This window comes from Lithobates pipiens, unplaced genomic scaffold, assembly GCF_037356315.1.
Source record: "Lithobates pipiens isolate NorthernLeopardFrog02 unplaced genomic scaffold, aLitPip1_a1.2 Scaffold_16, whole genome shotgun sequence".
Taxonomy (NCBI): Eukaryota; Metazoa; Chordata; class Amphibia; order Anura; family Ranidae; genus Lithobates; species Lithobates pipiens.
In genome coordinates, this window is record NW_027507748.1 from 426,857,460 (window position 1) to 426,883,411 (window position 25,952).

A 25,952-nucleotide genomic window follows, 5' to 3' on the forward strand; every position below is an offset into this window, starting at 1 on the left:
ACAAAGTGGAGCATAATTGTGAAGTAGAGGGAAAATGATAATTGGTTTTCAATTTTTTTTACAAATAAATATCTGAAAAGTATGGCATGCATTTGTGTTCAGCCCCACTTACTCTAATGCCCCTAACTAAAATATAGTGGAACCAAATGCCTTCAGAAGTCACCTAATTAGTAAATAGAGTCCACCTGTGTGTAATTTAATCTCAGTATACATATAGCCATTCTGAGACTCCCTCAGAGGTCTGTTAAAGAACGTTAGTGAACAAACAGCATCATGAAGGCCAAGGAACACACCAGACAGTTCAGGGATAAAGTTGTGGAGAGGTTTAAAGCAGGGTTAAGTTATAAAAAAATCCCAAGCTTTGAACATCTGACAAAGCACTGTTCAATCCATCATCTAAAAATGAAAGAAGTATGGCACAACTCCAAACCTACCAAGACACAGCCACCCACCTAAAGTGACAGGCCAGGCAAGGAGAGCATTATTCAGAGACACAGCCAAGAGACCCATGGCAATGCTGGAGGAGCTGCAGGAACCCACAGCTCAGATGGGAAATTCTGTCCACAGGACAACTATTATGTCCTGTACACACGGTCGGACTTTCCGATGACAAAATCCATTGGAACTTGTCTAGCATACACACGGTCGCAGAAAGTTGGCAGAAAATCTGATCGTTCTGAACGCGGTGACGTAGAACACATACGATGGGACTATAAACGGGCCAGTAGCCACTAGCTTCCATCTTGTAATTTATTCTGATCATGCATGGCACTTTGTCTGTTGGAATTGTCTACACATGATCGGAATTTAAATGATCGGATTTTGTCAAACTATGTGTGTCAGAAATTCCGATGGAAAAAGTCAGATGGAGCCCACACATGATCGGATTTTCCAACAACAATATCTGATCGCATATTTTCCATTGGAAAGTCTGACCGTGTGTACAGGGCATTCGTCATGCACTCCACAAATCTGGCCTTTATGGAAGAGTGGCAAGAAGAAAGCTATTGCTCATAGAAAGCCATAACAAGCCCAGTTTGCAGTTTGCGAGAAGCCATGTGGGGGACACAGTAAACATGTGGAAGAAGGTGCTCTGGTCAGATGGGACCAAAAGTGAACTTTTTGGCCTAAACACAAAACGCTACGTGTGGCGGAAAACACTACACATCACTCTGAACACACCATCCCCACCATGAAGCATAGTGGTGGCAGCATCATGTTGTGGCTATGCTTTTCTTCAGCAAGGACAGAGAAGCTGGTCAGAATTGATGGGAAGATGGATGACGCCAAATACAGGGCAATCTTGGAAGAAAACCTGTTAAGAGTCTGCAAAAGACTTGGGACTGGGGCAGAGGGTCACCTTCCAGCAGGACATTGACTATAAACATACAGCCATAGCTAAAATGGAATGGTTTAGAACAAAGCATGTTCATGTCTTTGAGTGGCACAGTCAAAGTCCAGACTTCAATACAATTAAGAATCTGTAGCAAGACTTGAAAATTGCTGTTCACAGACCTTCTCCAATCTGACAGAGCTTGAGATTTTTTGCAAAGAAGAATGGGCAAAAATTTCACTCTGTAATAAAGCTGGGCCGAACTTCCCCTAGCTTGGTTTGCAGCAGAACTCCCAAACAGGGAAAAGTAGGCCAACTCCATTGTAGGTCAACCCCATGAAAGTCATCACTAACCCAGCATGCACCGGTCCATGATGTCAGTCGGTGCCACCAGGTTATGTAGCCAGATGGTCCCGCCGCTTGACCTCCACCTGACATTGGATTGATATTGGGGTACACATTGGGTTATTTTTTTTTCTAATAAATGAATTGTCAAAAATTTTCTCTGTGTTTTTATTACTTTTTGACACTTTATTGGTAAATGTACTATGTACCCCACACTCATTCACATGGTGGGTCAGGATCTACGGGCCCCCTTGTTAATAGGAGCTTCCAGAGTTAGATAAGCCCCCTGCCCGCAGACTCCAGCAACCACCAGCCACAGTTGTGGGGATGAGGTCCTTGTCCCTATCAACATGGTGACTAGGTGCTTAGGAGCGTGAAGCAGAGCGCCCCCGCCCCAAAGCACACACTCCCATGTTGAGGGCATGTGGCCTGGTATGGTTCAGGAGGGGAGGCACTCACTTATCCCCCCCATTCCTAACCTGCCAGGCTTCATACCCAGAACAGGGTCTAGAATTGATTTTGGGTGGAATCCACACATTTTCTTTTTCATTTTGGCATGGTATGGGCCTTGTATGAACTGGGAGGGACCTCACACCCTTTTTTTTTTTTTTACTTTTTTTACCAGTATTTTTTTTTTTTTATTCAGCTCTCAGCGAGGAAGTCCATTGACAGCTGATGACTCATTGGTTTTTAAGGATGCTGCAGCCAGCTTCCCGGCCCCACTCATTAACAACTAGCTTATACAGCACTCTGATTTGCCAAAGTTTTGCCCAATCAGGGTGCAAAATGCAATGTGTAGTGTGCAGTACATTGCAGGGTGTACGGTGGGATGAACACCCGCCAAACACCCTGCAAATTCAAGTGTTTTCCGAATGGGGAGAGAACAACCAATGTTCAGCTCAAACTTATGTTTGGGTCAAACTGTTTGACCAAAGCTGGTAGAGACACCCAAAAAAAACTACTGTAGCTATAATTGCTGCAAAAGGTGGTTCTACAAAGTATTGATTCAGGGGGGCTGAATAAAAATACACGTCACACTTTGCAATTTGAAAAACATTTATCATTTTCCATCCACTTCACAATTATGTGTCACTGTGTGTTGGTCTATCACATAAAATGCCAATAAAATACATTTACAATTTTGGTTATAACATGACAAAATGTGGAAAATTTCAAGGGGTGAATACTTTTTCAGGGCACTATATATCACATGGTGATATACTGTACATATCCTGATCATCTTGCTGATTTGCCTCCTAAGAAAAGTACTAAGAGTGCTATATTTTGGCATTTGAGGGTTTCTAGCATGTGTGAACACTGACCAAATATCTGTCAAATATAAAGTGGGTGTACACCCTAACGAAATGGTATTTCATTTGATAATGCAATGTGTAGTATACATTTTGGCCATATTATCTTATTTACTTGCCATTTGCACATTATACATGAACAGATGGATGGCACAATGCAAAGTACTGGTTGATGTTATTTTTCTAAAGTGCTCTTGCTCTCTCCCTTGCACATGCATAAGCACTGCATAGCCATTGCAGTTCACAGATGGTAAAGAGCTAATAATTTTTTTCTGTACTTCATGATTGCTGCAACCAATCACACCATGTAAAAAATAGCTGCAGTTGTAAGCCACCATTCACGTTCCTCTCACAAGAATGTAATCCTCCCCTCTACTGTTATTCGTCCCTCTACAATATACAATATGTCAGCTCCATCCTGTCTCTGATCTGACCTCTATATTAGCCAATTACTCCATTCACAGCTCAGTTTGTTTCAGCAATGCCGAGTGACTGAATTCCAGTGCATGCACAGGAGTGACGTCAACTTGGGCCAGCCAATTAAAACAACCAGGGATTGACACCCAGAAGCGTCTGGCCTGAAGATGTCAGTGCCAAGTGGGGAGCTCCGGGCAGAACAGAACAATATAGGACTGCTTTAAGTTATATTCCCAACAACGGCTTTTTAAAGGATAAGAATATTAGTAACAAAACAAGTAAATCATTTAAAAGTGAAGATACTTCATAGCCTTCAAATACAATTGATACAAATTAACCAGTAACCATGTGATTTATTGATCTTGCCTATGTTCCTATCAATGCAAGCTTGGTCAGTGAAACAATCATATATACAATTTAAATGAGCAATTATTTTACTAGGTCTAATGTAAAAGTGGAATGTAAAACTGAAAATAAAAGTGTACAAATCTTTTTTACAAAAGCAGAAAATGGTGACTTATAGTATTTATGGATCCTTTTTTAATAGTATACAAATGCAATTTTCTGTGCTCTGGTGACTTTGTCTGTGATATACCAGAATAGTGGAAACCATATAGCCATCATTTACATGTACAACATAACAAAACCTTTATATCATTCCCTTTAATAAATATGCAGGTTTAGAAGATATCCTGGGTAGCTACAGATTAGCCTTACTAGCTTACCTGTAGCATAAAGTTTAAAAATGGGGTTTACAACCATTTTAAGAACAACTTAGGAATTGGGCAATAGTGTTCATATAATCAGCTACATATATTTAAGGTAGAGATGAGTGAAATGGGCATGGCCCCTAGGTGAAGGTGACATCACTATCCTTCTGGCAAGATCCACCACTATGCTGTGGTGAATTTAAAAAAAATTGGGCTAAAGGCATTCCTCTGGATCTTGCTGTTAGAATGGTGACATAACCTCTTGCTGTACAGAAATTAGGGCAAAGGTAAGTATAATGACTAACCTTTTTCTCACTCACAGGCTTTTTTTCTTTTAATTTTTGAGTTTCAGCAAAGGGATCTTAACTAAAGAGGACCTTACTTTGAAGTTCTGCTTTAAAGCAATTGCAAAGACAATATAACAAAAACACAGTCAACATTTAATTTATTTTGCCCAGCTTATAATATTATCAGCAATGTCTGCTTAGTAGGAAATTCTAGTGTTTTCCCTTAGAAATGCCCAGCCAGTCTTCACTGAAATATTTCATGTGCAGTAGCTCAAATAATGTGTTTTTAATATATAGCAACTGATACATACTTTAGTCATTTACTCTTCAAACAACGTGATTCAACTTACAGGGATGCCTACTTAATAATGCAGCACACTTAAGTCTTTTATTATTTATGCTGAACCAGGAAAACTACCATTTTATATCAGCGCATGTATAATTTTAATGCTTGAAGTCACAGCATTACTGATAATAAATCTGTTCTCTTATCTGCATGAAATTTTTGTTTCAAAGAAACGAAGATGACAATGCCTTATTTAGATTGCATTTTAGTGCATCATAATTTGTTGATCTCATGAAAATTTACTATTCTAAGGGTAATAAAAGAAAAAAAGATTTCAGTCCTTTGTCTTTGTCACTTCTTACCAAATATGCAAACACTCAACACAGCCCATTTATTATAACAGGCAGGCTAGTGGAGAGTTTACAACCACTTCAAAGGATGAAAAATTCACCAGTGAATCATCATATGTAAATTAGTGGAGATGAAGTAATTCCACAGTCACTTCAGTTTGTATTTAACTCTAACTTTCTCTTTCGCACAATCAGACAACAAACTGATCAAGATGTTTTTGTGGCCCTTGTTTGGACTAAGAATTTAAGTAAATTCTAGTAAACACCAGAGAATAGCAATTCACCAGTGAATAAGTGTATGTAAATCAGTGGAGATTAAATCATTCTACAGTCACTTCAGTTATAATTAACTTATTTTTCTACTTTGTGCAATCAACCATCAAACTGCTCAAGATGTCAAAATACTCAATTTTTGTGGCCCATGTTTGGACTAAAACTTTAGGCTAATTATAGTAATATATGAATCTTACACTTACATTTTTAATACCGGTACTTGAAGTACTGCTGTATTCCCCCAACATTTCTGCAACAAATCACAATTTGGTATTTCCAGTTTCTGGAGCACATGTCACAAACCCTCTTCAACATAGGTTACTTTTTTTTTTTTCGTTGTTTGTCACATCTCATGTGCGCATCGCACGCACGTCCTCCCTAAAAAAAAAAGTCAGACAAGCAATAGCATCTTTAACATTGTGATGGTATTCTCTGCATATTACCTCTGCCCAAAAACGTGCAAAAAAAATGTTTAATTAGCTAAGGTAAGGAATGATTAAAATCTGTGTCATTGTTTAATAACATAATTTTTTCCTTTCACAGTGAGGGAAATTTCCTTAAACAGATTTCTGTTTGATCAGCTGCCTTTTAGGGCAAAGGAGGTATCAGGGGTCTAATAGACTAGTCTAAAGAAGACCTGCCACTGCCCAAAGCTATCACAAGAGATGTTGTTCATCCCCTGTGACAGCAATAAAGTTGAATGGAATAAAATGTAAAATAGCATAAAAAATACATTTAAATACAAAAAAAATAACATTTTAAAACAAACTGTCCCCCCATGCTCATGCACGAATGCAAATGCTCATGTAGGTCCAACACTGATATGTAAATGGTGATTGCACCACACACTTGAATGAGTGAGAGCAATAATTCTATCTTTTACTTAGTGTAACATCATCTTTTGTGTTTTACTAAAATATTTGGTATTATATTGTATCTGTGTATACTAAAATTCATTTAAATTTACTTTTTTCCTGAAAATTTGCATTTGATAAATTACTCTGAACATAAAACATTTCCATAATCACCATTTTATTCTCCACGGCCTTTCCTTTTTGAAAATAATGTTTGGGGGTTCATAATTTTATATTTTTTACATAATTTTTTATTTAAAAAAATGCTGATTTTAACATGTATGTGAAAAATTTGAAAACCGACCCAGACAAAATGTGGGTTAATGTAGACCTGCGGGTTTTTATGCTACTTTACCCCCAGGCCAATACTGATATTTCTCATGTAAAAATGCTGTGCAACATAAGAAATTTCAATAAGCACCAGTTTATTCTCCACGGCCCTTGTTTTCAGAAAATAATGTTTGGGGGTTCTTTATAATTTTCCAGTTAAATAATACTGATTTTAACATGTATGTGAAAAATGTGAAACCCTGCCCAGACAGCATGTGGGTTAATGTAGACCTGGGGGTTACTATACCATTTTAGCCCTAGGCCAATTCTGATATTTCTCATGTAAAAATCAGCATTAATTTTTCTAGAAAATTATTTAGAATCTACAAACATTATATACATTGTATAATATACTGTACCATATTTATCAGTGTATAACATGCACTTTCCCCCCCTGAAAATCAGGGGGAAATTATGTGTGCATGCATTGTTATATGCTGATTCCTGCTGTCGCTGATTGGAACGAGGGGGCAGGCGCCGCTGGATTGCACAGAATGGCAATCTCCTGTGTACCCAGCACTCAGTCACATACAGTCCCTTCTGGCTAAGGATTGGACCACTATTCCATCTATCACAGGAGGTGGACCAGGAGGCGGGACTGTGTGTGACTGATCGCTGGGTACGCAGGAGATCACAGCGCTGTGTAATCCAACACTGGCGAGGCTGCATATGAGCAGGGATGTGCAGGTTGCCATTCATTTGCAATGGGGAGTCTGCATGAATTGCCTGCATTAATGGGCAATGGAGAGGCTGATGATGGGCACTGTGCAAGCTGCATTGATGGGCACTGGTGAGGCTGCAGATGAACACTGGTCAGGCTGCATTGATGGACTGAGGCCCTTATTTTGCTTCAAAGTTCTTTATTTAAAGTTTTTACTGAAACTTCCCTCTTAAAATTATGGTGTGTGTTATACGCCAATAACTATGAATGAAAAAATGGTGGGTGTTGCAATTTTTTTGTCAGACAATATTTGCGCAGAAGTTTTTTAAACTGATTTTTGGGGAAAACATACATTTAAAGTGGATGTAAACCCTAAAATTTGGCATTATGTGTAATCCCCCCCCCCTTTTTGACCCATGTAGACTGCAGTTACAAAGCAGGTCTATTTTATTTACGTTTATTTTATTTACGTTTATTTTTTTACACTGTAACTTTATTATTTGGATAAACTTTATTGCTATCACAAGGGATGAACAACATCCCTTGTGAATGCATAGGCTGTGACAGGTCCTCAAACTGAGATTGGTTTGATGAGCAGTTCAAGGTGGTAATGGCTTGTCAACAAACGAACCAAAACTGGAAGTGACAAAATCCTCATCTCTTCCAGTTTCTGACATCAGAGGAGGAGAGAAGGTACTTCTGTCCCTTCCATTCTTCTCAGTCTATGTGATTGGACATTGGTTCTGGGCTCCCCTGTGGAGAGAGAGTAGTATTGCAGTATAGAGGTGGTTAAAAATTAGTTTGTAGTTCATTTCTCTTGTCTCCTGTTTAAGTGCCCCTTACAAGCAGTTTCCACATCATTTTAGATTTATGAAAACCATTATACAAGAATATATTCCTACAAGAAACTGTGGATACATTGAATGAAAATAAAATAAACTGAACTCCTACATTCCCTAGGGTTCTCAATACAAAACTTTAACTTGACCTAATCAATTGTTAATCACGGGATAATGTGCAACTTATAACCTGGAAACCTCTGTTGTTCAGTTGTCTAAGCTGCTAAATTTGTGTTCCTCTGAAAAGAGAATTGTAGTCATTATCTGACTTATTGCTTAATTCCAAACAAAAGCTATAGCTCTCCTAGTTGGTTTGGTGTTCTCTCTTCTAGCTTTTTAGTATGATCCAACGACTTTAAATCTAGATCTACAGTTATCTTTAAATCCATAACTGACCTTAAAGGGAACTCCAGTCTGCTAAATTATCCTTTTTACATCATTATAGTGATTTCACTCAATGGTGAGGTGTATTAGGAAGGATTTGCGTCTTGGTCCACACAGTAGATAGCTTTTGCACTTTACAGCTTATGTAACACATTTAAAATATAGTGCGGATTTCAGAAGTGGAAAAATAGAAACTTTTTTCTACTTTGCTATGTCTTCCCTTTCCATCATTTTATAGCAGAATTATTGAGATGATTGACCTCTATGTCATTCAATTCATTTAATCTTTAACAACTGTACAGCATATGTCTTTCAAATACTGTTACTGAAACTAGGCTGAATATGACAAGCTTCTAAATCCCAGTTTAATACTTATATATAGACTTTAAATCCTTTTCTTATTGTAGCAGAAAAAAGGTGGCACCTGTTCTCTAGCATACTTGAGAGAGAATTTAAAATGTAATATTCCTTATTACCTTTTTTTAACTATTTCTAATTATTTTAATAAGATCACAGTGTCTGATCATTTTTTTATTCTTGAAAACTGTTGATTCTATATAGTTTTTTTTTTCTTTTTAGAAAATGAGCAAAGCAGATTTTTGAGTTTATGAAGTTCTGAGGTGACATGCTCAATTTCCACAAGAGACCTAAAGTGTATGCAAATCCTGACAATGAACTTTGCTTATTTTCCCCCGAGTTCGGTCTATAAAATATTCTATTGAATGTATTTCTTTCTATCTGTTCAATGAGTGCAAAAAAAAAGACCTGCTAATCCTGCCAGAACCATGTGGGTTTCTAATGTATAGTCTGAGTTAACTACACACTGCCTGCGCTGCACTAAAATCCCCAAAATGCTGTAAGTCAAATCAGCAAAGAGCAGTCTAGGGTGCCAGTGTTGCTTCTCCATTGATACAGCAGAGTAAGGTCTAATTCACATAGGCGTTGCTTATAGAATTTAAGTTGCATTAAAAGATTTTGCCTGAAACTTTCCAAACACCCCCTTTATTTAGTTTAACCTCCTGGCATCCTCGCTATGGCTGAATGATGGCCACAGCGCGGATGTGAATTTCTGGGAGGCCGTCATAAGACGGCCTCCCCTGTGCGCGCTCCCTGCACGCGCCATGCAGGGCGCGTGTGGAGAGCGCTGTTTTACCGAGTTACTGAGACTCGGGTGATCAACGATCTGAGCAAGGGGCCGATCCCGTCACCTTACCATGTGATCAGCTGTCAGCCAATGACAGCTGATCACATGATGTAAACAAAAGCTTGTGATTGTTTTTTTTTCTCCTCACGCTGACAGCGGAGGACTAAAAAAAAGGCAATCACCGGCTTATCTTAAAGTGACATTGGTCCCGAAAAGGAAGAGGCAATTATGCCTCATTTATAGAGTACTTATGCCCACAAGTGCCACCTATCAATGTCCACAAGTGCCATCTATCGATGCCCACAAGTGCCACCTATCAATGCCCACCAGTGCTCCCTATCAATGCCCACTAGTAGTGCCAATCAGTGCCACCTAGAAGTGCTGCCTATCAGTGTAACTGATCAGTGCCCATCACTGCCACCCATCAGTGCTCATCAGTGCCACCTATCGCTGTCCATCAGTGCCGCCTCATCAGTGTACATCAATGACGGACAAAAATTACCCGTTATAAAATTCTATATATAGATATAAAGTTTCAGGATGGTTCATACATTATAATTAGGGTTCTAACCTAATGCAATAGGCTGCCCATACCTGTGTGCCCACATCTGATTCCCCACTGTGTGCCCGGCCCCCCCCCATAGTGCTGCTGACTTTCATCTGGTTAGGGCGGGAACCCAGGGCCAGCGACGTGTCAATCTTGCTGATGGAGGCAACGACATTGACCTCCTGCGCTAGTCCCGTCTACCTGGAGCTGCGTTCAAAATGAACAGACTTTTCTCCGTGTGGGCAAGTCCGTTAATTTCAAAAGTACGGCGGACTAGCGCACAGACGGCTGGATTGTTTTTGAGTGAAAACTTCTTTCTAAGTCCGTCTGACTTTTGGGGAAAAAAAGTCTGCCGGAGCCCACACACGGATTGACGGATAGACTAATCGTGTGTATGGGGCATTACCCTTTTTCTTCTCTTGGTGGCCTGATAGGCCTTTTTCTCACTTCTTACCCTTTCCTTTAGCTCTCCATCATATCTCTCTTCAGATTTTACTTGAAACATGTGGCCATGGCCTTATGCGGTGCTCCTCTGAGGCCTTCTCTGCGGTCCTTACTCTCCCTTGTAATCTATTGCGTTATAACTACCTGTGCCACGCGCATCAGTTGGGACTTTATTCTCCCCTACATTCTTTCTACTCATGATGTCATATTATCATGTATGTACTATTTATCATTGCAATCTATGTATTATTTAGTTAACTGTACTGTGTTCATGTATGAAGACAACCATTCATTGTACTATTTAGTCATTGTCTCTTATGCAATGTTTTTTATTACCTACTTTCAATAAAAAAAAATATTGAACAAGAAATAGAAATGAAAGGTAAAACATTTGTGTATGGATTCAAAAAAAATATTATGAATATCTTTTTTCCAATTTTTTTCAAGTGATCACACTCCCTCTGTTCCCTCTGTCCCTTCTGTTCTCGGCTACATAAGAGCTAGGGGGATGAGAAAAAGCAGGATACTGAGCTTCCCATTGACTGGCTGTGCAGGGGGGGCATGTCAGGACAGGTCTGATCATTGGAGAAGAGAAGACTGCGTTCCCAGCATAGTTAGAGAACTGACTAAGTGTTCTCCTGCTAGGTGTGGCCAGTTTTTAATAGGAAAGGAGAGAGGCTGGCAGGGATTTCATACAAGGGAAGCAATACAATGAGAAAATAATACTTTTTCATACAAATAGATAGCACAGCAGGCATGTATCAGGAATATGAAATGTTAGGGTAACAAACGCTTTAATGCTACTGTTACTGCTTATTTCCTTACATCCTATTTAACCACTTGCCGCCCGCCGTATAGCAAAATGATGTAGGCAAAGGGGTTGCGATATCCTGACCGGATGTCATATGATGTCAAGCCGCTATGTGCCCCCGGGGGCCCGCATTGTTTTGATCGTTGTTCCGGCGTGTCAGTCTGTCACACCTTAACTCCGATATAGGTAAAGAGTCTCTAACAGAGACTCATTACCATGTGATCAGCTGTGCCCAATCACGGCTGATCACGATGTAAACCGAAAGAGCTGTTGATTGGCTTTTCCACACTCGCGTCTGATAGACGCGAGTAGAGGCGAGCCAATCAACTGCTCTCCTGACAGTAGGGGTCTTTGCTGATTGTTTTTCAGTGCAGCCTCCCCTCGGATGCCCATCCAAGACCACCAGGATGCTGCCAGGACCACCATGGATAGCCACCGCACTGGGCCACCAGGTATGCCACCCTAGACCACCAGGGAAATACCAATCAGTGCCCAGGCAGCTGCTAATCAGTGCCAGTGAAAAATGCCTGCCAGTGCTAGTGCCACCAGTGATGCCTATCTGTCAGTGCCACCCATACGTACCCATCAGTGCTGCCTATCAGTGCCCATTGTCAGTGCCCATCAGTGCCGTCTCATTGGTGCTGCCTTATCAGTGCCCATCAGTGCAGCTTATCAGTGCCAATCAGTGATGAAGAAAATGTACTTATTTACAAAATTGTATAACAAAAATTAAGAAAACCTTTTTTTTCCAAATTTTTGGTCTTTTTTTATTCGTTTAGCAAAAAATAAAAACCGCAGAGGTGATCAAATACCCCCAAAAGAAAGCTCTATTTGTGGGAACAAAATGATAAAAATGTAGTTTTGGTTCAGTGTACCATGACCGTGCAATTGTCATTTAAAAAGGGACAGTGCTGAAAGCTGAAAATTGGCCTGGGCAGGAAGGTGTATTGAAGTGGTTAAACAAGATGTTTTCTGCATTTTGTTTCTTTTGGTGAACACTATCTAACACTATCTATGATTTATTTGTCAAAGTATTGACATAAACTGTACTTTAACTTGTTTTAGAATTGTATAAATCAATGTTTTCCAACCTTTGCTTGACCATGTGTTATATTCCCTTGTCAAAATGCCATGTGAACAGACAAATGATTACCAAAAAACTATTTAACTGTAGAGAAAAATAATAATAATAATTGATTAACCTCAGCAGGAGTCTATTTTTTAAGTGTTACATAGATAGAAACAGAATAAAAAAATAATGAGGATGTTTAGAGATTTATAGCATATCTTGAATGGGAAAGGTCCTTTAGCATAGTCATTTCTCTTTTTCACAGTATGTTCAACGTGCACCTATGCTTTACCAATGCTAAGAAAAGTAACAAGTTCACTTATTTGCGTTCCCCAATGCTTTGATGCTTCCATTTACTCAACTACTGAACTACTGGTCCATTTGTCTGCCACAGCAAAGTTGATAGAAAAACTAGCTGCTTAATCACCAATACCCCATAAGGAGAGGAAGGGGAAAGAGCCACATACTCTCAAACATGTATTAACCACTTGCTTACTGGGCACTTAAACCCCCTCCTATCCAGACCAATTTTCAGCTTTCAGCGCTGATGCACTTTGAATGACAATTGCGCAGTCATACAACAATGTACCCAAATTACATTTTTATAATTTTTTCCCCCAAATAGAGCTTTCTTTTGGTGGTATTTGATCACCTGTGTTAAAAAAAAATATATTATATTTTGTTATAAAATTTTAAAGCAGGAAATTTTTGTCCATCATTGATGTGCGCTGATGAGGCGGCAGTGATGGGCACCGATAGCTGGCAGTGATGGGCACTGATGGGTGGCAGTGATGGGCACTTCTATGTGGCACTGATTGGCACCACTGGTGGGCATTGATAGGTGGAACTTGTGGGCATAGATAGGTGGCACATATGTGCATATTGTATGATTAATGCTATAGTCTCACTATTGCGCTGTAGTGTTATCACAATGTTCAGCAACACATGTTGAATTGTAAATGGCACCCCCAACACATGCACTTGAGTTAGCTTACTAAAGGAATTTACACTTTGAAAGGGAATTTTTCCTTAGCTTAGCAAATGTGAAAAAAAAATCTGCTGCAGAGAATACCTAATCAAATACAAGGAAATTTCTGTTATACTGTATGTTTTTTACTATACAATAATACTATAGATTTAAGCAGCCCGATTACACATTTTTTGTAACACAGTGGACGCTGCAGTTTCATACAATGAACCAAATGTTTACCTTTATCCACATTTTGATTTCAGTATGTAAAGCTCACTATTAACAATAGTTGCCACAAATCTGAGCACTACTTGTGTTGACTGTTCCATGTAGGGTTTATTGGAAATAAGTATCTCTGGAATATTACCTCACATTGGTTTATACCCCAGTCTAGCTTTTTTGCATATGTTTTTCCATAGAGAATTTCCTTAAAGTCTCCCTATCTGCCTTTATTTTCTAGTGAGGTCACTTCTGGACACTTTACATTTTTGAACAATGTCAGAGTGACTCTTTTTCAAAGACAGGCTTAGTCTCCTCCCATTAGCATATATTGCAAGAAACACAGGTTCAAAACCTTTAATACTTTGTTAGTAGCTTCCCATCACATATTCGTGTTCCTATAAGCCAAGCGAGCCTTGCCTACTGATATGTGGCTGCTCATAGGAATGCCGTGTAAACTGGTCAGGAGGTACGGGAGGCTAAAGAAAGGAAGAACAAAATAGTTCCTATGGTGCCAGGAATGCTGTTGTCTGCGGGGGATGTCTGGGGCTAGTGTCTTGCAGGAACATAGTCAGCAGGATGTGAAGACCATTGAGTCAGTTCAGGCATAGCCACAGGCATGGTCAGCAAACAGGCAAAGAATTGGTCCAGGCAACAGGAAAAAATGTGGTCAATAAACAGGCCAGGATTAGTACATGCCATGGCTGTGATGCTTTGCTTCACAGCTCTGGCAGGAAATAACCCCCCCCCCCCATACTCCTGCTGATCAGGGTCAAATACAATATAATGCCTCCTCACTGCCTGTGAAATGCTCTCTTAAGAATGATCTTCAGAGAGCATTGCACATGACTTTATGGCAACACTGTGACTGCTGTGGTGGTGATTGTGGACCCTGTAACTGCTGTAGCAGTGATCTGGGGCAACGTAACTTGTGTGGTGGTGATAAAGAACACTAACTGGTGTGGCAATAATCAGGAACACTGTAACCGATATGGCAGTGATCAGGGACACTGTAAGGCCCCTTTCACATGGCTGGGTTGGTTCATCTGCTGGGTTCCTGCGGCAAGAAACTGTGAATATTCGCTGCTGGAATGATTAGGTGATATGATCAGCAGTGGTTACTCAGCGGCCACTGCTGTTTGCATGCGGCAACACACAACATGGTTAGTTGTGGTTTGGGACACATGTACAAGCCTGGATGCAGCTGTCACTGTACTACTCTGGGAAGGTGATCAGAGATTATTTTTGTTACACTGTGATTGCTTGTTACAGTGATGATCACTGTACCAGCAATCATTTACTGTCATGAATGGCTTTCCTTCATTACTCTTGTTTTACTGTTTTTTACTATTACGAGGCTGTGATTGGCCACAGCTATCACATGGTACATGGCCTTCTATGATTGCCCATGTACACTATGTGATCGCCAAGACCAATTATGGCATTACAATAGTGAACAATGAATAATGAATGGCTGGCATTCATGACAGTTATTTACTTGGTGAGCATGTGATCACTGTGATTTATACCTAGGACACTCATAGCACCCCAGTACAGATCAATTAGTCACAGATCATGCTGCTGCATGCACCAGGAGGCATGCAGGAGGTGCATACCTGGGGGGACATAATATGAGGCCAGTAATTAGCCAGTAATTGCGATCTGATCTTCATTTAAGTCACAACAATAGACAGACACAATGCCTCATAACACTAAAATAATTCTCATTTCTTTTTTTTTAACCAATATTTTTTATAGATTTTTTTAAATGTGTTACAATTTCCATAGTTACAAAACATGTAGTTCAGCTCTGTATTACAGATATTATCATCAATGTTAAATGGGTTGTGAATTCTATAACAAAAAAACATTTAGTTCAGCTCAATAAACATGACTGATATCAAGAGGATAGTACAGGCTTTTCCATCCAAGTTATATCAATCATATAAATATCTCTGCTCTAGACCACTGTGCCCAGGGGAGCCAGTCGCCTTTGCTAGATGCCTTTATTAGTTAATAGTTGTAGTGCAGATTAACTAGTTCAAGAGTGCTTTCTATGGTTGGTATCTGGCTAGATTTCCAGAGTCTGGTTAAGCTTAATCTGGCTGCTAGGAGAACACGAGTTACCACTTGTCCAAGAGGGATGGAGATCGATTCTATCGACAGATTCAGTAGTGCTAATGCTGGTGAAGGAAATACTAGGCATTGTGTGATATCTGACAAAATGCGAAAGACAATTTCCCAATAGTTTTGTAAATTTCTGCACAACCAAAGGATGTGTAGTAGGTCACCTTTTGCTGTATTACATTTCCAACAGATGTCTGAAGTAGTAGTGCTAAATGATGCTAATTTTGTGGGTGTTAGGTACCAGCATAGAAAGATTTTTGGGGGAGTTCCCAGTAGACATGTGCATTCGTTTTCGTCTGAATGCATTTTCATCCAAATTTCAGATATTTTTATCATTTTAACAAACGATAACGAAAGTGCAGAATCAAAAAAACTAAAGATCTGACATAAACAAATGCTTTATTTTCATTTTTGTTGTGACAACAGTTCAATATAGATAGGAGATTTGACATGACGCTGACAATAACAAGCTGTGTCTATTGAACCTGTGGTCGAATGTGCCTAACCTCAACTCTATTAGTCCAGGATTATTCTACATAGAGAGAAAAGATTCAACATAGAGAGAAAAGATTTGACATAGAGAGAAAAGATCGCTGCTGGAATTGGGTGGGGGAAGTAAAAGAAAAATAATGATGAATGTTATTGGCTGATTGTAACCAAAAAGGAGGAGCAGTAAAATAGCTAGAACTAAGTACACACGTAAAGCCAACTTACTTTCACTTATGATTGCTAGCAGAGAGAGACACACACACTGAATCATTTCAGAAGACAGTCAATCTTAGCTGGTCCGTTTGTCAGAGAACCTGAATTATTTAACAATTAAGCATAAGCACAGCAGCAGAACAATAGTGATGCAAGCTACAGTTCAACTTAACTTTTTTATAATAATCTGCTGTTGTTGTGATAGTGTTGTGAACTTGATAGTGATACTAGTGTTGTGATAGCCTCAGAGGCTGCTCGTGTTGTTGGGGGGGGGGGGGGGGATTTATTATTATAGTTTATATTGATTTTAGATTAGATTATAGATTGAGATTCTATATAGATTCTATATACCCTATCTTGTTAACTGTCTGATCAGTGATCACTATCACCAGTCTATTTTCTGTTTGAACTATATACATTCAACTTGAATGACAAAGATTTGACAAAGCAGCGAAAAACATACAAACATCATGTCACGTACCTGGTTGGAGGCCGAAATGCCGAGAGGGCTCCCCTTGCGGCTGAGTGCAGTACACCCCTGAAGTTGGGTACAGAGGGTGTAGTGCCCAGAGAAGCACAGGTTGCCAGATGGATTCCGGAGATAAGAGCTGGTGGGCACCTGGAGGACACCAGGTAATGCAGGAAGCACAGCAGAGTTAAGTCTATAAGAATCCTCGGTAATACTTGGCAAGGTGTGCGTAATGAGCAGTAGTGGAAGCCAGGCCAGGGGTCAAACACAGTAGATCCAGCAGGAGGATGAGACAGGTTGCAGAAACGGGGACGAATCAAAGGTCTGGTATCAGGAAGCAGGCAGGAACAGGTAACTGTAGCGAAGTCCGTGATACTAGCCGGGATCAGGTATAGGAGAAGACAGCAAGTCGGTAAAGCAAGCCAGGGGGTCAAAACCAGAAGAGCAGATCAGACAGGTCAGGAACAAGCCGGGTCACAACAGGAATCCAAATAGTACTTTCACAGAGGTTCAGGAACACAGGAAGACTGACAAACCAGCAACTGCAGACACCAGCAGACTTCCTTATATAGGCCCATGTGACCTGCTGGTAGAGATACTGGGTCCTAAAGTCCTTCTTCTGCCAGAGATTCTGGGTCCTAGAGCCCTTCTCCTGCTGATGTCTCCCTGACAACTGACACTATAGCCCGTTCTCCTACGGCCATTTCCCTGACAGTGCCCCCCCCAAGGGGCAGCCTCCGGATGCCCCAATGGGCCAATGCTTCGGGATGTCTTCTGTGAAAGTCTCGCACAAGTCTAGGAGCATGCACATTGTTTTCAGGCTCCCAGGAATTGTCTTCGGGAGGGTACCCCTTCCATTTGATTAGGTACTGAACCTGCCTACCCCTCCTCCGGCAATCCATAATGGCTTCGACCTCAAATTCTGTTTCCCCTTCTACCAAGACTGGAGGTGGAGGTGGCTCTTCTCTTCCAGGGAAGGGACTGGGTACAGCTGGTTTAAGCAGGGATATGTGGAACACTGGATGGATCTTGTAAGTATTGGGTAGTGCCAGCTCAAAAGCCACCGGGTTTATCTCTCTTTTGATTTCAAAGGGACCGATGAATTTGGGTCCGAGCTTCCGGGAGGGACATGAGAGCTTGAGGTTTACTGAAGAAAGCCATACCTTGTCCCCAATCTTAAAGACAGGATTCCTTCTTCTTCTTTTATCATGGAACTTTTTATAGTCCTCTTGGGCTTTTCGCATGGCCTCCTGTAGCAACTTATAGTTGGATTGAATGAACCTTAATCGATCCTGGACAGCGGGAGCAGAAGTTTCAGGTATAGTATTTGGAAGGAAGGAGGGATGGAATCCATAGTTTGCCCAGAAATGATTGCTGCATGCAAAGAATTATTGTATGCAAACTCAACACAGGGAAGAAGGGAGATCTAGTCATCCTGCGAGCAAGTACAGAAACACCGAAGGTACTGTTCTAAGGTCTGGTTAGTCCTCTCTGTTTGACCATTGCTCTGAGGGTGGTAAGCTGAGGAAAGACACACTTCTATTGATAGAGATTTGCAGAGATCCCTCCAGAACCTGGAGGTGAACTGTACCCCTCTATCGGAGACAATACTATTGGGTAATCCATGTAATCTGACAATCTCTTTAATGAACATGTTTGCTGTGTCTGAGGCGGAGGGTGTGCCACTCATCGGAAGGAAGTGTGCCATTTTGGAAAGGCGGTCTACCACCACCATGATGGTGGTGCATCCCCCAGAGGGGGGCAAGTCTACTATAAAGTCCATGGATATTTCTTTCCAAGGTTGTTCAGGAATGGGTAATGGCCTCAAAAGTCCCCATGGCTTGGCATTGCAACCCTTGCTGCGCTGGCATATGGTGCAAGAGTTCACATACTTTCTGCAGTCCTGTCTTAGGCTGGCCCACCAAAATGAGCGTTGAACGAGTTCAGTGGTTCTTCGTATCCCAAAATGCCCAGCAAGTTTATGGTCATGTGACATTTTTAGAACCTGGAGTCTGACTGGCTGGGGAACAAAAATTTTATCCTGGTGCCACAAAAATCCATCTTGATTTCTCAGTGAGGACACTTCTGATCCAGAGCACTGGGTTGAGGCTTGCTTGATTAAGGTCTTTAAGTCAGGTTGGATAAGCAAAAAATTCTGGGTAGATAGGATCGTACTTGGCTCTGTCATTTCAGGGGTGTCCGGAAACATTCGGGAGAGAGCATCTGCCTTCCCATTCTTGGAACCTGGCCTATATGTAATATGGAAATTGAACCTGGAGAAGAACAGAGCCCAGCGGGCTTGCCGAGGTCTTAAACGCTTGGCTGTCCTGAGGTACTCCAGGTTCCTATGGTCTGTAAAAATCATAATGGGATGAGCGGCGCCCTCCAATAAGTACCTCCATTCTTCTAGGGCAGATTTAATGGCCAGAAGTTCTCTATCTCCCACGTCATAATTTCTCTCTGGTGGGCTCATCTTTCGAGAGAAAAAGGCTACGGGGTGAAGAAGAGCCTTAGGTCCCTGCCATTGGGACAGGATTGCCCCTGTAGCTACTTCAGAGGCGTCCACTTCCAATACGTAAGGCAGGGTCGGATCTGGGTGCCGTAGGATTGGGGCGGAAGTGAACAGATTCTTTAATTTGTCAAAGGCTGTCTGGGCTTCTGGAGACCACTGGAACCGGACCTTCTGGTGGGTCAGCTAAGTGATGGGTGCTATGGTGGTGGAGAAATCCTTCACAAACCTCCTATAGAAGTTAGAGAACCCCACGAAGCGCTGAACACCTTTCTTGTCTGAAGGAGCTGGCCAGTCTAGTATTGCTTTCACTTTCTTTGGGTCCATTGAAATTCCTTCTGTGGAGATAATGAGACCCAGGAATTGAATAGATGTTTTTTCAAAATCACATTTGTCTGCCTTAACATATAGTCCATGTTTTCTCAAGGTTGAGAGCACCTTTTTTACGTGGATTCGATGAAGCTCCAAAGAGGCAGAAAAAATGAGGATATCATCGAGGTATACGATTACAAAGTAATCCAGGAATTCCCGAAAAATGTCGTTCACTAGATGCTGGAACGTGGCTGGGGCGTTGCATAACCCGAACGGCATCACAAGGTCTTCAAAGTGGCCGAACCGTGTCCGAAATGCTGTTTTCCACTCATCACCCTGGCGTATGCGGACAAGGTTATAAGCACCCCTCAAATCCAATTTAGTGAAAATCCGGGCGGTTCGGAACCTTTGAAAGAGTTCAGGAATGAGAGGGAGTGGGTATCTGTTCTTTACAGTGATTTTATTGATTTCTCTGTAATCTACACACGGCCGTAATGTACCATCCTTCTTCTCCACAAAGAATATACCTGCCCCAGCAGGAGAAGAAGAGGGTCGGATAAACCCCTTTTCTAGGTTCTCGTGAATATATACTCGTAGGGTCTCCAGCTCGTTTTCAGATAGGGGGAAGATTCGTCCAAATGGGATCTCGGCCCCCGGGAGGAGTTCGATTGGACAGTCATAAGGCCGATGAGGTGGGAGGACATCGGCCTTTTTCTTGTCGAAAATGTCTATAAACTCATGATAAGCTGGAGGAACATACTGGAGATTACTGAGAGCAGGTTGCACCGCCAGACAGCTAACAGGCTTACTTGAGCTGGGAGTAAAGCAATGCTGCAGGCAATATCCTGAAGAAAGAGAGATTTCCTTCTTGGCCCAATTGATCTGTGGGTTATGTGCCTGCAGCCATGGAATTCCCAAGATGATGGGAAACATGGGGGAACACAGGACATCAAATCGGACAAATTCTTGATGGCCGGTATCTGTGGTAGTGAAGATGGGCATGGTTTCCTGGGTGACAACTCCAGAACTGGGCAGGGAACCATCAGCCAACAGAACCTCAAGTCTTTGCTTTTTTTCATAGAGAGGCACACCAAGTTTCTTAGCCAGAGATAAGTCCATAAAACAGCTACATGCCCCAGAATCAATGATTGCTTGTAGCCGAATCTCCCTTTCTGCCACTTGTAAAGAGATGGGAAGAACAAGGTAAGAATGGCAGGATCCAGAGACTTGGAGATATGTGGAAGTTGGTGGGTAGACCTTACTGGGTCTTATGGGGCAGCTGCGCAAAAAATGTCCGGCCCCTCCGCTGTACAGGCAGAGATTGGCCTGCTGGCGGTGTTGTCTCTCCTCAAGAGTAAGGGAGGAACGGGCTAGGCCAACTTGCTTTGGTTCCCTTTCAGAAATTGCAGGGCAAACAGCTGTGGGTGCTACAGCAGGAAAAAACTTGGGTAGCATCTGTGTAGGCTGAAAGGATTGAGCACGTTCAGACCGCCGCTCCCGCAGGCGCCTGTCAAGCTGAATGGCTAGGCGAATAAGTCCATCAAGAGAGTCAGGAATAGCAACTCGAGCCAGTTCATCCTTAAGGATCTCAGACAGTCCTTGGCGGTACTGGAACCTGAGTGCTGCCTCATTCCAGTTAGTGTCAGTGGACCATCTGCAGAAATCCACGGTATAATCTTCCACTGGGCGTTTTCCTTGCCGTAGAGCAACTAAGGCAGATTCAGCGGAGGCCGCACGCTGGGGGTCATCGTACAACAGAGTCATGGCCTCAAAGAAAGTGTCCATAGTATTCAAAGCAGAATTTTTTTGTTCCAGCAGGTTATGAGCCCAGGCTTGAGGTCCCTCAGATAATAAAGAAATTACAAATCCTACTTTCACAAACTCAGAAGCAAAAGTTCTAGGTTGGAGGGCCAGGTACAGTAGGCAGGCATTCTTGAAGGCCCTGAACTTTTTCCGGTCACCAGAGAATCGTTCGGGTGTAGGTATCCGTGGTTCAGGAGGAGGCAAGGAAACTGGAACCGTATTAGAGGAGGAAGAACTAGAGTCCACCAAGGCTGGAGCAACAGGCAAATGCTGCAGCCGATCCTTCAACTGGAAGTAGCCGTCCTGGAGCTTCTGTACAGCTTGTGTAAGGGTGGTGACTTGCTGACACATCATTTTGAGCAGGGAAGCACCTCCGTCAGCCTCGGTCATGGCTGGTTTGTACTGTCACGTACCTGGTTGGAGGCCGAAATACCGAGAGGGCTCCCCTTGCGGCTGAGTGCAGTACACCCCTGAAGTTGGGTACAGAGGGTGTAGTGCCCAGAGAAGCATAGGTTGCCAGATGGATTCCGGAGATAAGAGCTGGTGGGCACCTGAAGGACACCAGGTAATGCAGGAAGCACAGCAGAGTTAAGTCTATAAGAATCCTCGGTAATACTTGGCAAGGTGTACGTAAGGAGCAGTAGTGGAAGCCAGGCCAGGGGTCAAACACAGTAGATCCAGCAGGAGGATGAGGCAGGTTGCAGAAACGGGGACGAATCAAAGGTCTGGTATCAGGAAGCAGGCAGGAACAGGTAACTGTAGTGAAGTCCGTGATACTAGCCGGGATCAGGTATAGGAGAAGACAGCAAGTCGGTAAAGCAAGCCAGGGGGTCAAAACCAGAAGAGCAGATCAGACAGGTCAGGAACAAGCCGGGTCACAACAGGAATCCAAATAGTACTTTCACAGAGGTTCAGGAACATAGGAAGACTGACAAACCAGCAACTGCAGACACCAGCAGACTTCCTTATATAGGCCCATGTGACCTGCTGGTAGAGATACTGGGTCCTAAAGTCCTTCTTCTGGCAGAGATTCTGGGTCCTAGAGCCCTTCTCCTGCTGATGGCTCCCTGACAACTGACACTATAGCCCGTTCTCCTACGGCCATTTCCCTGACACATCAAATCTTTGGTTTATGGTGTCTGTCAAAAGTTCTAAGAATACAAGATCGAAGATCAAGAGAATCGTAACAGACGTAATAACGTTCGGATTCGGGGACTTCCCGAAGCGACTGGAGACGACGATCTGTTACCATCCGTTCGGGGCATTTTTAATAGCCTTCTGGGACGAGCACCTGACGCCCCTTTGAAGATTGACCGGGTGCACAGGGCACTCCGCCCACGCAATCTTGCTACAGACGTCCCACGGGACATTATTTGCCGGGTCCACCATTATCCTGAAAAGGAACTGATTATGCAGAAAGCTAAGGGAGCTAATCCGTTTGATTTTCATGGGGCGATGCTATCCTTTTTCCCGGATCTCGCTAAAGAAACCTTGGATCGACGCAGGGCTTTAAGGCCCCTCACGGAACTGCTCCGGGCGGCGTCCATTAAATATAGGTGGGGCTTCCCTGCGGCCTTGATCGCATCTAGAGATGGCAAAACCGCAATACTTCGATTTCCGGAGGAGCTGTCCAAATTCTGCACGGATATGTCCGTTCCTACCCCAGAACTACCTGGATGGCATGAAGGCATCCCGCCCCTGCCCGCTGGGACCGACCAGGGCTGGCAGAGAGTGAGCCGTGCCCGCCGTACTTCTGCACCTGATTGCCGCCCTTGAAAGGGCATCCTGCCCACCAACTTGTTCAGCTTGGTTACCTGTTCAGGACGTCTACTTGTATCTGTGGGGCATACCGCCTGAATGTTTCCTTTACTAAGTTTGTGCGAGGAAGCTGACCGCCTTTGGCGACAACGTGTTTTTGCAGGCCAGGGCTGAGCACCCCTAGGGGGCCCTCAGTCTGGATATGAACATCGCTGCACTTTTGCCCTTTGTCTTTTTATTGGCGTGACATTTCTTTATTTTCCTCGCTGTGCCTCTGGAGCGTATTTGACTCTTGGTTCCTCTCCCCCCCCCCCCATTGGGTACCCTACCGCCTCAGTTTTATACCAATATTGTTCTGTACAGGCGCTTTAGGTTTTGGATGATGTTATTTATAGATTTTTTTTGCCTGGGTGTCGGCACCGGACCGCGGGGCGCTGCCTTGGACCTTTATGGTGTGGTTTGCGCCCGGCTGTCTGCGTCCCGCCTCCCCCTTTTTGAGCGGGGGCCGCCCGGCGCGGGGCCTCGGCGTCCGTTCCCCCGTTGGGGTGGCGGGCGTGGGGGCCCTGTGGCGGGCACGCAGCCCGCTCTTGCACGGCATAGTAATGCGTGCACTAATGGCTGTTTCTCGACAGCACCTTTTTTGGTTCAATTTGTTTTTCCCACTAAGGTGGGGCCTTGTATTTTTTTGTTGCCTTTCTCTCTCCTGTCCTCTTCCCTCTCACCTTTTCTGTCTACTGCCTCCACCTCCTCTGTTCCCCTCCCCCCTCTCTGGCGGCAGACCGCCTTGGTATTGTATTGATAATGTTGTGATGATCGCGGTTCCTCCTCCTGAAGCCCCATGGCTACTGTGAACATTGTATCTTTTAATGTACGGGGCCTATACGCCCCAGGGAAGAGACACAATTTATATAGGGAACTGGACCGTTTGCGGGGGGACGTGGTCTTCCTCCAGGAGACCCACCTCACACAGACGACTCGAGTTAGGTTACACTCACCACAGTACCCCACGTGGTACTACAGCCTCTCGGACATCTCTAAAGCCAAGGGTGTGGCCATCGGGCTTCGTAGGGGAACCGCGTTCACGTTTGAGGAAATGTTGTGTGATCCTGCGGGACGTTTTCTGTTTCTGCGGGGCACCTTGGGCAGCATGCAGTGTACTTTGGCCACCTTATACTCCCCTAACAAAAACCAGGTGCGTTTCTTGGCTTCCACACTTAGCTCCCTGCGGAACTTTGCACGTGGATGCATCCTCCTAGCAGGCGATTTTAATGTTCCCTTGGAACCTACTCTGGACACCTCTAGGGGTGGTTCCTCGCTTTCCGGCAGGGGAATAAGGTATATACGTTCTCGACTCCATGACCTACAATTGATGGATGTCTGGAGAATTGCTCACCCACGGGAAAGGGACTTTACCTATTTTTCCCCGGTGCACCAAACCTACTCTAGAATAGATTTATGCTTCATTGACCACCAACATCTCCCGCTCGTAGTGAAGTCAAGCATTGACTCCTCCCCCATTTCGGACCATGCTCCGATATCCTTAACCATTAGCGTGGCGTCCATACCCCTGAAGGCCACTAATTGGAAATTGAACGAGGACCTTATAGCCGAAGAAGTGGATAAAAAGGTGATGGGTGAAAGTTTGGAGTTTTATTTTAAGACTAATGTCAGTCCTGAAGTTTCACCGGGAGTGCTTTGGGAGGCCCACAAGGTCTATATTAGGGGAAAGTTCATAGAATTGGGTTCTAGGAAAAAGAGGGAGCGCTTAACTCAACAGGCCAACTTGTTGCGGGACATTACTGACTTAGAACGCCGACATAAGTTGAACCAGACTCCAGCCCTTTTCCACGCCTTAACGGAAAAACGGGAGACCCTGAAGTCTCTCCTTCATTTAGACCACAAACGTCGCGCGCGGTTGGTAGCTCACCGTTTTTATGAGTGGGGCGATAGGCCCAGTAGACTGCTGGCTAATTCGGTGCGACAGCGGAAGAATGCAGCGTTTATTGCCAAAGTTAAGACCCCCTCGGGAGACTTGGTGTTCGAGACACCCCGTATAGCCAAGACATTCCGGGACTTTTACCAGCGCCTGTATCGGGTGCACCAGGGGGACCATGATAGAGAGGCTCGGAGACGCCTTATTGGGGACTATCTGGCCCGCGCCGCTCTCCCGAAACTCTCCGAGGAGGTTTTGGCTTCCTTGGAGGGGGAGTTGACGACTGCGGAGCTTCTGGGCGCCATGAAAGCTATGGCGCGCGGTAAGGCACCGGGTCCGGACGGCCTCACGGTATCGTATTATAGAGCGTACGCTGACATACTGATGCCGTACTTGACCAGATATGCTAACGTGACCTCGGACGGCGGGGACCTTCGCCCGGAGACCACTCATGCACATATCACGGTATTACCCAAGAAGGGCAAGGACCCTAGTGACTGCGCGAGCTACCGCCCTATCTCGCTCTTGAATATAGATGCGAAGATTTATGCTAAAGCTATAGCGAATAGGCTGCTCCCCCTGGTGCCACAATGGATTTCACGGGATCAGACAGGATTCATCCCCGGGAGGGAAGCGCGGGATAACTCTCTCCGCACACTCTCCTTGATGGCATATGTGCGGCGGACTGCCCAGCCCCCTCTGTTACTCTCCACGGATGCTGAGAAGGCGTTTGACAGGGTGGACTGGGACTTCCTT

The 25,952-nt window shown here is 43.4% G+C and overlaps 1 protein-coding gene across 5 annotated transcripts in view; it reads left to right on the forward strand.

Annotated features, from left to right (window-relative positions):
- DMD (dystrophin) overlaps positions 1 to 25,952 on the forward strand; it is a 3,436,004-nt gene that overhangs the window by 888,383 nt on the left and 2,521,669 nt on the right. The window lies entirely within an intron of this gene.